General features: G+C 40.2%; 1 long non-coding RNA gene across 4 annotated transcripts; it reads right to left on the minus strand.

Moving 5' to 3' along the window:
- Positions 1-1,327: 1,327 nt before the first annotated feature.
- Positions 1,328-12,210, minus strand: LOC148151880 (uncharacterized). Of its 4 annotated transcripts, XR_015759022.1 has the most exons (4): positions 12,046-12,210; positions 11,864-11,925; positions 3,810-4,024; positions 1,328-1,928 (listed from the first exon to the last, which is right to left on the minus strand). It is a non-coding gene; the product is annotated as an uncharacterized LOC148151880 (long non-coding RNA). The 4 variants fall into 4 exon arrangements; XR_015759029.1 differs by lacking the exon at positions 11,864-11,925; XR_015759024.1 differs by lacking the exons at positions 11,864-11,925; positions 12,046-12,210 and adding an exon at positions 4,136-4,240.
- Between the last annotated feature and the right edge of the window lie 1,079 nt (positions 12,211-13,289).

Here is a 13,289-nt window from a genome sequence, read left to right on the forward strand (position 1 = left end):
CCTGACCTGCTGTGCTTTTCCAGCACCAGTCTAATCTAGTCTATGACTGAGATGAAGGTTGAGCCTCAGGGGATGATGTCAGAAGATGAAGTTACAATTCAAGGAAATATGTGGGAACATGTGGCAGTTCAGTATTGATGTGCTCAATAGGGAGTTCCAGGAAGAAAGAAAAGTATTTGTTTCTGATAAAGGGACATCAGTGGATGCTGTATGATTGGGATATCCATCAGATCTTTGGAAAAGTCTACTGCAGGAGGTTAGTAACCAAGCACATGGGACAGAAATAAAATGCTGGCATAGATTAATGACTAACAGGCTGAAAATAAAGTGTTGGAATAAATGAGTCACATTGGCAAGCTGTGATGAATGGGATACCATAAGGGTCAGCAATGTGCCCCAGTTGTTGACAACATGTATCAATGATTCCACGATGGACACCAAATGTAATTTTTCCAAGTTTGAGGAAGACAAACAACTTGGTGAGATGTTGGGTGTGAGGAAAATTCAAAGCAGCTTCAATGGATTTGCACAGGCTTAGGAGTGGGAACATTGAAGATGAAATATAGCAAGCACAAATTGAGTTTATCCAATTTGGCAAAAGGTAAAGATGTGTAGAGTATTTCAAAAATAGTCAGAGATTAGAAAATGTAGATGTACAAAGGGACCTTAATCTACTTGTCAATAAATCACTGAAGGCTAACGTGAAGGTGTGGAAGGCTAGTGATATTAGGAAAGCTCATGGTATTTAATTTTGTTACAAGAGGAGTTGAGTACAAGAGCAGCAAAGTCATGCTCAATTGTACAAAACCATGCTTGAACTTTGTGCAGCTATTGAAGAAAGAAATAAAGATAAATTGTTGGGATTTTGAAGTCATAATGTGGATAAAGCTATTGAACTGGATGATTAGCCATGTTTACACTGCAAGCTGAATAAGGAGCAATGGGCTGAATGGCCATCTCCTGCTCTAATGCTGCCGTACCCATTAACATCGTGACCTGCATATTTCTGGTGAATATTTCCTGTTCACGAACAGCTTCATCAAAATGGCATCCAGAACTTGAACTGGGAAAATCAGACCAGATGCCATGTTGAAGGCAAGATGGCAGCTAAGTCAAAAGAAAATGATCTGAATTTTGAATTAATTTCTCCTGAGATGGTTCACTAAATGGTGAAAATACACACTGTTGAAAGAAAAACTGAATGTGATATGGCATTTTTCATGAAAGAGACATTTTGTAAGTATGACTTTATGAAATGAACCAATACAAATCCATTGATGTTTTTAAATTTTTTACCATTGCTATGTTACGACAAGTCATTGATATCAACAGTACTCAATTCATTTTAATAGCATCCACAGAAGACATTTTACAAATGTACGGCTCTCGTCAGCACCCATTGTGGGAATTTGAGGACGAGATCATTAAATTGTGATGGATTTTTCATTCACTGTGGATTAGAAAATCCTACAGGGTCTGTTGACCTCTGTGCCCTGATTCCCAAAATTAGCTGCTGCAAAATGAAATCTTGTCAGAAATCAGAAATCCAGATTCATAAAGTGTAACTTTTTACTTTAAAAAGAGACTGAATCTGATTCCATGTGTGTAGAATACTCTACAAACATAACGATCCAGTCAACATCATTGTATTTATCAACAGTAAATATCAAGTATTTCTCTCACAGTACAGCTGCTTGTACAACATTGAGAAATGAGTTGTCTTTTTGTCTTGAATATTGGAAGACCAGCTGGCAGTGTGTTGTCTCTCTCCATCTCAGAGACAAACTGGTTGGTACCATCACCTAACTGCTCATGCTGTAGAGAATTTGAGACAGAATAGTCCATTTCAGCATTCACCAACATCCTTTGAGACTTCTTTATCTCCTTCTCCAGGAATGGGACATCATCTTTGAAATCCATTAAAGAAGCTGAAACAGGAAGAGAACTCAATCTGTGTACACTGAGGAATATTGGGATTGATCGTGGTTTCTTTCCTCCCTCTGTCGCTACTGCACTATTTATACCCGATAATGGGATATTGTGTGACACTTGTGACTGTTCAGATATAAGACTTCACATCTCCAAAAAACAATTTGAATGTTCAATGCAATGCAAAAAACTATGGCACAATCTTCTGCAAACAGCAACAAAATGTAAAAAAAATCTGTCAACTATTTACAATACTGACTCTTTGAGCTGAAACTTGTCCTACTTTGGATAAATGTCAAATATGGCCAAAATGTACTTCATTAATCATATACTCTGCCCCCAGTAGTGACCCCCATCGCCTGACATTAAGCCAATTCTATCACTTGCTGTACCCAGAGTTACTTGCCACTATTTGGATATTCCATAATGCACCATCATCCCTGGCACCAATGTTATGCTTAAAAAGCCATTTACATCTGAACAGGAACCATCAGCCTGGAGCTGCCCTGCACAGTCACTCACATTTGCCCCAGAAATGGAAGAGGTGGGAAATTAGCTTTGAGGACAGGAAACTGGGGGTCCTGGTGGGTGGGGTGATGCAGAGGAATGTCGTACTCTTCTCCCAGTTTGACAGTAAAGGGCATGACAACAGAACCTGCCAATTGGTCTGAGGTTGCCCTCTTCCCACCATGTCAATGTTGACTCAATTGTCTCCAGTTATGCCTGGCAGTATAGGAAGAATGACTTTCTCTGATCATCCAGGCTAAGAGACAAATCTTCTCTCTGTGCTTCTATTTTTCTATCTCTGCCTCTGCACACACCATCCATTAAGGTGTTTGTTCTATGATCTTCACCATTGCTTGCAATATCTTCTCTCACTCACTCGCACCCACCTCGACACCTTTAATCCTGCATTACCTCTGTACTGACCCCTCACTTGCTCATGGCAACTCACCTAATGTACTTTAAGTTAAAACTTATTGATTGTGTAATATTCACCCCGCACACCATGGGAGTGAAAACGTCTTTGAAGGAAATGCTGTAGAGTGGAGCTTTTAGTACCTTTTGAACAGAATATTTGATTTATAATAACTTAGAGAGTAACAGCCAACACACACTCTCTCTGTAATCCTAGAGTATGAGACCAGATTCCTCCTGACTGCAGTTACACTTTTCAGATCAGTTAAATAGACAGTGAACCTTCACAACTTAGCAGAGCTGGATTTAATCTCAGCATTCTATACAGTGGGCAGGACCACTATCATGGCATTAAATACGAGACAATGCTTCACTTCTCTATGCTGCAGAGAAGTACAGAAGGTACAGCACAGAAACGGTCAGTAAATAAATCTGCCCGTTGGTGAGGCTAATGTTTAAGTTGAGCATGCCGCCTTCCTTGACTGCAAGAGGATAGTTGCAAAATCCCAATATCATCACAGTGGGCCTGTCAACATAGCAGGGGATAAGTTGACAGAGACTGAGTCCTTCACAGGAGGCTGAGTGACAGCTCCATTGAGGGAAAGGTGTTCAGTGCCCATTCCTTTATTGTGGACCTCAGTGTCTTCACAACACAACCATGGGAAATGGACTAAATTGTGTTCAATGTGAAAGGAAAATTCTGCCCTCATGTGAGACAGGCTCATTATCAACTAGAGTCACTGAATAACAGTCAGGAACAGAAATCTACTGATTTATTTGCCTTCCTTTTCCAACTGAAGGTTGCTGAGGCCAATTAATGTTCCACTTACTCACTGAGTTTAAATAATAGGTTTGACTGAAAATGTTAAAAATTCATTTTTTGGCATTGTAGGCTCAGACAATGTTCAGAGTTCAATGATTATTACTGCATCTGGGCTAATAGCATGGAATGTAATACTCACCGAGCTCAAATCTACGTGAAAAATGAGTACCCGTGCAGACTTTGAAGAACTCTCTCAATAAATCACGACCACAGAGATTTGTGAACACATGATCATATGAATAGGGGCCAGGCTTAACAGAGGGTAGCAGCAGTCCGACTGCAATGATGACCACCAGACACTTCATCGCAGCTCACAAGTGATCAGCTTCAGCCTCTTCTATTCCGTCCAGGAACCTAGAACAAAATACTCTGATCAATTTCGAATAATTCTACTGCACAAATCGGATCTGCATTCAATGACAGATCTCAATTTCTTTTTCTGTTGTAAAATCAAATTAAACCAGCCTCTGTATTGTTTCAGCAGAATGATTTCCAATCCTTCTCAGTCTCTCACGTTGTTCCAACTTGTATCTTCTCCCTTTTTATAGTGACTTTGCTCCCTTACACTAACTTATCATTATCAGACATTAACTTCTGTCGTTTTTTCTGGAAACTTCTGAAACCTTACTTGCACGTCATTTTGCATAATGTCTGAATCAAGCATAACTATAATCCTTTAATGATTATTGTTTAGTTAAGCCCATTGTTACACCTTCTCGACATCTGTCAGTTGTGACTTTTTAATTCTTAAATCAGAGACATTTTGTAAGTGAACAACCCACTATCCCTCCTGCAAATCATGGGAAGCATTCAGAAAACGAAAGCTGAGAAGAAACCTTCTGCTCATCAAAAACCCACGTCCCCGATCTTATCAAAAAAAAATTATTGAATTGTGTGAGATACTGGTTTATAGGCTCCCTATATTCAGTAATACCGGTTTCCCGTTCATTCGTTTATAACTGTTTACTAACCCCTTTGTTTCCTATAACACGGTTTCATTCATTCATTCATAAAACCACATTTTGTGCTATTTTACTATTTACTATTACAATATAGACCAAATCAAGATAACCCTTTCAACCATTACTGCTTTTTCACACCTTCAATTCTTAGCAGCTCTTGCTACAAGCAATGTTTACGCCTATTTACTTCTGAATAAGTATCAAAGATTGTGAACCTATTCTGAACAATACCTTCACACCATCATGTCTCATTGACCTACCCGAAACAATGGAAAGGTTATAATATTAATCAGCCCTAATCGACCATCTCTCGGGCCTGAATAGATTACAGAGCACCAACAGTTGCCCCAATTAGTATAAAGTTAAAAATCACACAACACCAGGTTATAGTCCAACAGGTTTAATTGGAAGCACACTAGCTTTTGGAGCGACGCTCCTTCATCAGGTGATTGTGGAGGGCTCGATCGTAACACAGAATTTATAGCAAAAATTTGCAGTGTGATGTAACTGAAATTATACATTGAAGAATTGATTGTCTGTTAAGCTGTTCATCTGTTAGAATACAGTGATAGTTTCACTTCTTTCATGTGTAAATCACAAAACCCTTTTTTTTAAAGTTACATTCTCGGGTTAGCTGTTAGTATCCCAATTAGTATGTACTTGTTGAATATCTTTTAACATTGATGTGGAGGAGCTGGTGTTAGACTGGGCTGTACAAAGTTAAAAATCACACAACACCAGGTTATAGTCCAACAGGTTCATTTGGAAGCACGAGCATTTGGAGCGCTGCTCCTTCATCAGGTGGTTGTGAAGACCAATAGACAGAATTTACAGCAAAAGATTACCGTGTCATGCAACTGAAATGATACATCAAACACATCTGGATTGTTGTTATGTCTTTCATCTGTTAGAATGGGTTGACGGTTTCAGTTCATTAATATGTAAATCCCAGAATTTATTTTAAATCACCTTCTTGATATAACTTAAGGTTTTATAACAAAAGGTGACATCTCAGCTCAGACAATGCATTAAAGGTGTGTGAGGTTTGTGTGTATCCCAATCTTGGGTCAGACTGGTTCTCTTTCCAAAGTGGAATTTACAAAATATTACATGGATTGACTGCCTGCAGATTGTACATTTTTGAGCAAAATAGAATGCATCTGCAAATATAATTCTGCAAAGACAAATTCACCCCATAGACGTATATGTGTGTATGTGTGCATGAAAGAGAGAGAGAGAGAGAGTGTATATGCATGTGAGTATGTGCATGTGAGTGTGTGCCTGTGAGTATGAGTATGAGTGCGCATGAGAGAGTGTGTGTTTCCTTGTGTGAATGAATGGGAAAGTGTGTGTGTGGGTGTGAGAGGATATGTGTGTGTGTATATATATATATATATATGAGGGAGTTTATAAGGGGATCAGAGTTTTCATTTATTGGATCATATGCATTAATACTGTTTCTTTGCAGTTGGAGTCTGATTGTATGAAGGAGTAATTTACAGAAACATAGTCTGTGCTTTCTATCAATCTCGTCTGAGAACCAGGTAAGTTGGGTAATCTTTGTGTACTTATTTTACAATCTTTAACTTTTGCAATGTCTCCATGAATAGGGGGTGTAATTTCCAGCACATTCCCCCAGTGAGTCTGACACTCCAGTCAATTTAAGTATTCTCATTTCACTCAATTTTTGCACTCATAATTATTATTCCTGCAGCTTTTCCTTCCTTCCATATCAGGCAACATCCTAGCAAATCTCCTCTGCACCCTTCCACATCCATCCTATAATGCGGTGACCAGAACTGTACGCAATACTCCAAATGCGGCTGCACCAGAGTTTTGTACAAATGCAGCATGACCTCATGGTTCTGAAACTCAATCCCTCATAAAATCTAACACACTGAATGCTCTCTCTTTCTTGGAATTCTTTCATTTTACTGCCTTTCCCAATTCTACCCTCTTTCCTGAAACTCAAAATGTAATCTTTGGTCTTCAAAGTACCTTTTTCTTTGGCTTGCTTGGTCTGTTTCACATTCCATAGCTTTATTTATTATTTTATGGGATGTAGAGATCACTGATAAGGCCAGCATTTGTTGTCCATGTATAATTGCCTTCAAACTAAATTGGTAGCTGGAGCAGTTAAGAGTCAAGCACATTTCTGTGGGTTTCAAGTCACCTGGGGGCCAGGCTGTGTAAGGATAGCAGATTGCCTTCCCTAATGAATATTTGACAACCAGATGGGTTTGCATAACCATAAAGGATACATTCACAGTTACCATTGCAGAGGCTACTTTCAATGTGAGACGTTAGTAATTTCATTTAAATTCCAGCAGCTGCCATGGTGGGATTCGAGCCTGTGTTCTCAATCCATAGCTTCCGCCTTTGGATTACTAGATCAGTAATGTTATTACTATACCCTCTTCTGCTTCTTCCAATTCTTGGGTGAGGGATAATTGCTTGGGCTGCAGGTTTATTAGTTCAGATCTTCTGATGTTTCACTTCATATTAAACTTCACTCGATATCCGACTGCTTTGAGTTATACAAAGGTTAAGGCTCCTAATTTATAGAACATAGAACATTACAGTGCAGTGCAGGCCTTTCGGTCCTCAATGTTGTGCTGACCTGTGGAACCAATCTGAGCCCATCGAACCTGCACTATTCCATTTTCATCCATATGTCTATCCAATAACCATTTAAATGCCCTTAAAGTTGGCAAGTTTACTACGATTGCAGGCAATGCATTCCATTCCCCTACTATTCTCTGAGTAAAGAAATTATCTCTGACATCTGTCCTAAATCTATCACCCCTCAATTTAAAGCTGTGTCCCCTCATGCTAGCCGTCACCATCTGAAGAATAAAGGCTCTCACTGTCCACCTTATCTAACCCAGTGATTATCTTATATGTCTCAATTAGGTCACACTTCAACCTTCTTCTCTCTAACAAAAGCAGCCTCAAGTCCCTCAGCTTTTCCTTGTAAGACCTTCCTTCCATACCAGGCAACATCCTAGTAAATCTCTTCTGTACACTTCCAGATCTGTCCTATAATGCAGTGACCAGAACTGTACACAGTACTCCAAAGGTGGCCGCATCAGAGTTTTGTACAGATGCAGCATGACCTCATGGTTCTGAAACTTAATCCCTCCACTAATAAAATCTAACACACTGTATGCCTTCTTAAAAACTCCGTCAATCTGAGTGGCAACTTTCAGCGGTCTATGTACATGGATACCGAGATCTCTCTGCTCATCTACACTACCAAGAATCTTACCATGATCCCAGTACTCTGCATTCCTGTTACTCCTTCCAAAGTGAATCACCTCACATTTTTCCACATTAACCTCCATTGCCACCTCTCATTCCAGCTCTGCAGCTTATCTATGTCCCTTTGTAACCTGCAACATCCTTCGTCACTATACACAACTCTACCGACCTTCGTGCCATCCACAAATTTACTGAACCATCCTTCCACACACTCATCCAAGTCATTTATAAAAATGCCAAACAGCAGTGGATTCAAATCAGATCCTCCTGGTACACAACTAGTAACTGAGCTCCAGGATGAACATTTCCCATCAACCATTACCCTCTGTCTCCTTTCAGCTAGCCAATGTCTGATCTAAACCACTAAATCACCCTCAATCCTATGCCTCCACATTTTGTGCAATAGCCTACCATGGGAAACCTTATCAAACACCTTACTGAAATCCGTATACATCACATTGCCCGCTTTACCCTCATTCAACTGTATGGTTACCTTTTCAAAGAACTCAATAAATTTGTGAGGCACACCTTTCACAAAATTGTGTTGACTATCCCCAATCAACTTATGCTTTTCTAGAGGATAATAAATCTTATCTCTTATAATATTTTCCAACACTTTACCTGCAAATGAAGTTAGGCTCACTGGTCTATAATTACCAGGATTGTCTCTACTCCACTTTGTGAACAAGGGAACAATACTTGCTATCCTCCAGTCTTCTGGCACTATTCTGCAGACATAAAGATCAAAGCCAAAGGTTCTAGCAATCTCCTTCCTGGCTTCCCAGAGAATCCCAGGATAAATCCCATCTGGCCCAGGGGATTTACCTATTTCACACTTTCCAGAATTGCTAACACCTTCTCCTTGTGAACCTCAATCCCATGTAGTCTGGTACCCTGTATCTCAGTATTCTCCTTGACAACATTGCTTTTTCTAGTGTAAATACTGACAAAAAATATTCATTTACCACTTCCCCTCTCTCCTATACTAGCCATTCGGATATAGAACTGGCTCAAAGATTGAAGACAGAGGGTGGTAGTGGAGGGTTGTTTTTTCAGACTGGAGGCCTGTGACCAGTGGAGTGCCACAAGGATAGGTGCTGGGTCCTTTACTTTTTGGTATTTACATAAATGATTTGGATGCGAGCATAAGAGGTACAGTTAGTAAGTTTGCAGATGACACCAAAATTGGAGGTGTAGTGGACAGCGAAGAGGATGACCTCAGATTACAACAGGATCTTGACCAGATGGGCCAAAGGGCTGAGAAGTGGCACATGGAGTTTAATTTAGATAAATGCAAGGTGCTGCATTTTGGGAAAGCAAATCTTAGCAGGACTAAGTTAAAAATCACACAACACCAGGTTATAGTCCAACAGGTTTAATTGGAAGCACACTAGCTTTCGGAGTGACGCTCCTTCATCAGGTGAAGGACTTATACACTTAATGGTAAGATCCAATGGAGTATTGCTGAACAGAGACCTTGGAGTGCAGGTTCATAGTTCATTGAAAGTGGAGTCACAAGTAGATAAGATACTGAAGAAGGTGTTTGATATGCTTTCTTTTATTGGTCAGAATATTGAGTACAGGAGTTGGGAGGTCATGTTGCGGCTATACAGGACATTGGTTAGGCCACTGTTGGAATATTGTGTGCAATTCTGGTCTCCTTCCTATCGGAAAGATGTTGTGAAACTTGAAAGAGTTCAGAAAAGATTTACAAGGATGTTGCCAGAGTTGGAGGATTTGAGCTATAGGGAGTGGCTGAACAGGCTGGGGCTGTTTTCCCTGGAGCGTCAGAGGCTGGGGGATGACCTTATAGAGGTTTACAAAATTATGTGGAGCATGGATAGGGTGAATAGACAAAGTCTTTTCCCTGGGGTCGGGGAGTCCAGAACTAGAGGGCATAGGTTTAGGGTGAGAGGGGAAAGATATAAAAGAGACCTACGGGGTAACTTTTTCACACAGAGGATGGTACGTGTATGGAATGAGCTGCCAGAGGATGTGGTGGAGACTGGTACAATTGCAACAATTAAGAGGCATTTGGATGGGTATATGAATAGGAAGGGTTTGGAGGGATATGGGCCGGGTGCTGGCAGGTGGGACTAGATTGGGTTGGGATATCTGGTCGGTATGGACGGGTTGGACCGAAGGGTCTGCTTCCGTTCTGTACACCTCTATGACCCTATGACTCTGATTCTATGCACAACTTCCCACTACTGTCCTTGATTGACCCTAATCTTACTCGAGTCATTCTTTTATTCCTGATATACTTATAGAAAGCCTTAGGGATTTCCTTAATCCTATTCGCCAATGGCATTTCATGTTCCCTATTGGCTCTTCTTAGCTCTCTTTTTAGTTTTTTCCTGGCTACCTTGTACCTTATCGGAGCCTTCACATCTCATCCTAACATAAGCCTTCTTCTTTCTCTTGACAAGAGATTCAACTTTCTTAGTAAAGCATGGTTCCGCGCTTGACAACTTCCTACCTGCCTGACGGGTACGTACTTATCCAGGACACGCAGTATCTGGCCCTTGAATAAGCTCCATATTTCAATTGTGCCCATCCCCTGCTGTTTCGTTCCCCATTGTATGCATCCTAAATCTTGCCTAATCACATTATAATTGCCTTTCCTCCAGCTATAACTCTTGCCCTTCGGTATATATCTTTCCATTTCCATTGCTAAAGTAAACTTAACCAAACTGTGCTCACTATCACCAAAGTGCTCACCTACATCCATATCTAACACCTGGCCGGGTTCATTACCTAGTACCAAATCTAATGTGGCCTCACCCCATGGGCTGTCTACATACACTGTCAGGAAACCCTCCATCACACATTGGACAAAAACTGATCTATCTAAAGTATTTGAACTATAGTATTTCCAGTCAATATTTGGAAAGTTAAAGTCCCCCATAACAACTACCTTGTCACGCTCGCTCCTACCAAGAATCAACTTTGCTATCCTTTCCACTACATCTCTGGAACTATTTGGAGCCCTATAGAAAACTCCCAACAGGGTGACTTCTCCCTTCCTGTTTCTAACCATAGCACATACTACCTTAGTAACCAAGTCTGTCCATGACTAACACCCCCCGCACCCTCACCTCCACTAGTCTTTTACCGTTTTCTCTGTTCTTACTGAAACATCTAAATCCTGGAACCTGCAGCAACCATTCCTGTCCCTGCTCTACCCACGTCTCTGAAATAGCCACAACATTGAAATCCCAGGTACAGGAAATTCACCCATCTTATTCCAGATGCTCCTGGCATTGAAGTAACCACACTTCAAACCAAATTCTTGCTTGCTGGTGCACTCTTGTGACCATGAAACCTTATTTCTGACCTCACTACTCTTAATGTCCTGGACACTGGAACTACAATTTAGGTTCCCACCCCGCCAACTGAATTAGTTTAAACCCACCTGAAGCGGATTAGCAAATTTCCCCCCCAGGATATTGGTATCCCTCTGGTTCAGCAGAAGACCATCCTGATGTTATGCTGAGTTAAATCTTTCTTGTTCCATTAACTATTTCATACCATTCAATATTCTCATTTCCGTATATGGAAAATCTGCCGATGTAGTTCCTTTATTGAAAAAGAAAAGATTTACAGCTGTCAAACTCTCCCCTTTTGCTTCCAATTCATTCATCTCGGGTCTGATTCAGCTTGTTTCAGCCGAACTGCTCGAGATCTCAAATGCAATTCTGTTCTGGATCTGAATGGGAGAGATGTGAAACTTCCTTTTCATTCCCAACTGTTTGTTTTCATGGTCTGCAGTTTTAAAAGGAAAGTGTGTTTTTCTCAATCCGAACCAGCAGCAAGCTTTCCTGAGTCTAAATCGAGAGGTAATTTATTCATGTGTTCACTCTGAACATGCAAAATAAATCTCTTTTGAACTTAAAGTAAGGTTCCTTCAACACTGTCCCCATTAAACAATTCAGGGACAGCACAGGGCAAACACAGTGGAAAATCTTACCACACTCCTTAAACTCTGTTCCTTTAATACCATCCCCATCGGACAGAGACTGACATTCGTAACTGAATAAGGAAGAAACAGTTTTAAATTGAGATTAGGTGAAATTATATGGAGTTTGAGGATAGTATTAGTGAAAGGTGTTAAATCGTCTATGATTGTACTGGATAGTGAAGTATACATACCCAATGGAATGAATAGTGAATTCCTGTGCCAATTTTGCAATGTTCCTTGATGTTATGATCTGTATATTTCTGGTGGAAATTTCCTGTTCACTGACAACCTCAGCAGATGCATCCAGATCTTGAGTTGGGCAGATCAGTCACACATGCCAGTTTGCAGACAAGGCAATACATAAATCATTAAAATAAGGAAAAAAGAAATGTATCTAAGATCCCAAGACTTTTTTGAGTCAGAGAAACATACAGCACAGAAACAGACCCTTCTGTTTCACCAGCCCATGTCGACCATAATCCCGACAATAAACTAATCCCACTTGCCTGTGCTTGGTCCTTTGTCCCTCCAAATTTTTCTTTTTCATGTACTTATCCAAATTTCTTTTAAACTCTGTAACTGTACCCACATTCACCACTTCCTCTGGAAGTTCATTCCTCACATAAACCATCATCTGTGTAAAAGGATATTTTTAAATTACTTTCACCATTGCTTTCTACATGCCCTCAACACAGACACTACAAAAATTATTTACTAATGTCGACATTTTAAGAAGTTGTTCTCAGAATCAATGCTCACTGTAGCAATTTGAGAACCAGAAGATCAAACTGCAGAGATTCTCAGTTATCGTGAGTTGGAAAATCCCAGGCGATCTGCTGACCTCTCAGTCCTGATTCTGAAAATTAGCTGCTTCAAGGTGAAGGTTCTTATCATGAGTCTGAAATCATAAAAACTAAATTTTTGCTTTGAAAACAGAGTCTCTCATTCCATTTGTGAAGAACAATATATCGGCTCAAAGATGTAATCTACATAATTTTATTAGTGATATTTTGCAAACATCTCTGCTGCAGCACAGCTGCTGGAACAACATTTTTCAGCAAGTGGAGACCCTCTTCGAATCTTGAGAATTAAACCACTTAGAAGTGAAATTGGCTTTGTGTCATTACCCTCAATCTCAGAGACAAACTCGTTAAATTCATCAGCTAATTGATCATACTGGCTGGAGCCATTGTCAATAGGTTCTTGTTTGTGATCCAACTAAAACCGCTGAATCCCAAAGTTCTCCAATGTTCTTTGAGCCTTCCCATATCCATCTTGCTGATGTAGTCATTTTCATTGATTGATCACATGGACTGGTGAAACAGAAACTATGACTCAAAAATTCTTGGGAACTTAGATACGTTTCTTTTTACCTTATTTTGGTGATTTATGTATTGCCTTGTCTCCCAAACTGGCATGTGTGACTGATATGCCC

Source organism: Chiloscyllium plagiosum, unplaced genomic scaffold, assembly GCF_037043375.1.
Source record: "Chiloscyllium plagiosum isolate Xiang-an unplaced genomic scaffold, Cpla_swu_hap1 HiC_scaffold_2, whole genome shotgun sequence".
Classification (NCBI taxonomy): domain Eukaryota; kingdom Metazoa; phylum Chordata; class Chondrichthyes; order Orectolobiformes; family Hemiscylliidae; genus Chiloscyllium; species Chiloscyllium plagiosum.